The sequence below is a fragment of the Mus pahari genome, chromosome 1 (assembly GCF_900095145.1).
Source record: "Mus pahari chromosome 1, PAHARI_EIJ_v1.1, whole genome shotgun sequence".
In the NCBI taxonomy this organism is placed as follows: Eukaryota; Metazoa; Chordata; class Mammalia; order Rodentia; family Muridae; genus Mus; species Mus pahari.
Window position 1 is genome coordinate 96876253 of NC_034590.1, and position 1545 is coordinate 96877797.

Below are 1545 nucleotides of genomic sequence, written 5' to 3' on the forward strand. Positions count from 1 at the left end.
GCAGAAGATGGCCTAATCGGCCATCACTGGGAATAGAGGCCCCTTGGTCTTGCAAACTTTATATGAAGGAAGGTCTGGGCCAAGTAGTGGGAGTGGGTGGGTAGGGGAGCAGGGGCGGGGGGGTATAGGGAACTTTTGGGATAGCATTTGAAATGTAAATAAAGAAAATAATAAAAAAAAAGGAAAAAATTAAAAAACAAATTAAAAAAAGTGGATCCAGTACTAGCTAGAAAATGAGAATATGGAATTGGGCCTCTTACTCATAGAGGTGCACCTACCTTTTCCTCTTGAATGCTGGGATGAGAGGCGACCACATCCAGCAGATTTCTTTTCTTTCTTTTTTTTTTTTTCATCGTTGGGACCTTACCCAGGGCCATCCTCATGCTAAGAAGGGTCTAATTACAACTCTGGCTCCAAATGACTGATTTCTTTTCTTGAGACAGGTGTCATTCTGTAACTCAGACTGACCTTGAACTCAAATCCAGCCTCAGCGTCTCCAGTGTTGAAACTATCTGCTTGTACGTGTGTATGTATGTGTACTGTGCATGCCTGGTACCCTCGGAGGTCAGCAGAGATCACTGGGAACGGTGTTGTGGGTGGTAGTGAGCCATAGTGTGCGTGCTGGGAATTGTTCCCCGATCTTCAGCAAGAAAAGCATGTTTAACCAGAGTCCTCTCTCCTGTGCTTAAATGAGTCACTTCATTCTAAAAACCTATAAACCCAAGCTGAGGTCACACATTCCTACACACACACACACACACACACCAATACATGGAGATGTCATTGACCATAAGTTGCAGGCTTCCCTTTCAGAATGTGCACAATGCGAATGACACTGTGTGTGGTGCTCAATGACAAAAAGGATAGTTTGTGATACCAAAACTATAAGCTTTAAAATGCTAAGCATAGGCTGTCAAGCTGGGGCAGAGGGTACACATGCTTGCTGTATAGCCCTGGTGACCTGAATTTGATATGGAACATACAGGAAAGAACCAGCTCCCCCAGACTGTCCTAGAGTCTATTATTATTATAAACAATAATAGTGTGCACATGGAGACCAGAACACCTGTCAAGTCACTCTCAGGGGCCTCGCCTGCTTCTCTGAGACAGTCTCACATTTGCTCTAGAGCCCACCAATGAGACTGGCTATGCCTGGCAGTGAGCTTCAGGGATGTCTTATCAGTACCACCCAGCTGCTCACTGTGGGTGCTGGGGATTGAATTGGGGTTCTCAGCTTTATTATCTGCTTACATCGTGTCGGCAGTCTTCCCAAGCTCCGCCTCCTGTTTCCGACTTTTGTTGTTGTTGTTGTTGTTTTACTATTAGTTTTAATTATAGTAAGTGTGCACACATGGTGCTCACAGCAGCTCTAACCAGCAGCAAGACTTGACAGGAAGTAGGGAGACATCTGACACGTTGTCTGGAATTGAACTCAGGACCTCTGGGTGAGCAGTCCATACTCTCAGCCCACCGAGCCATTTCTCCAGGCCCTGCCTGGTTGTTGGTTTTTGTCTGTTTGGGGACAGCAGCCCACATGGCTGTGAT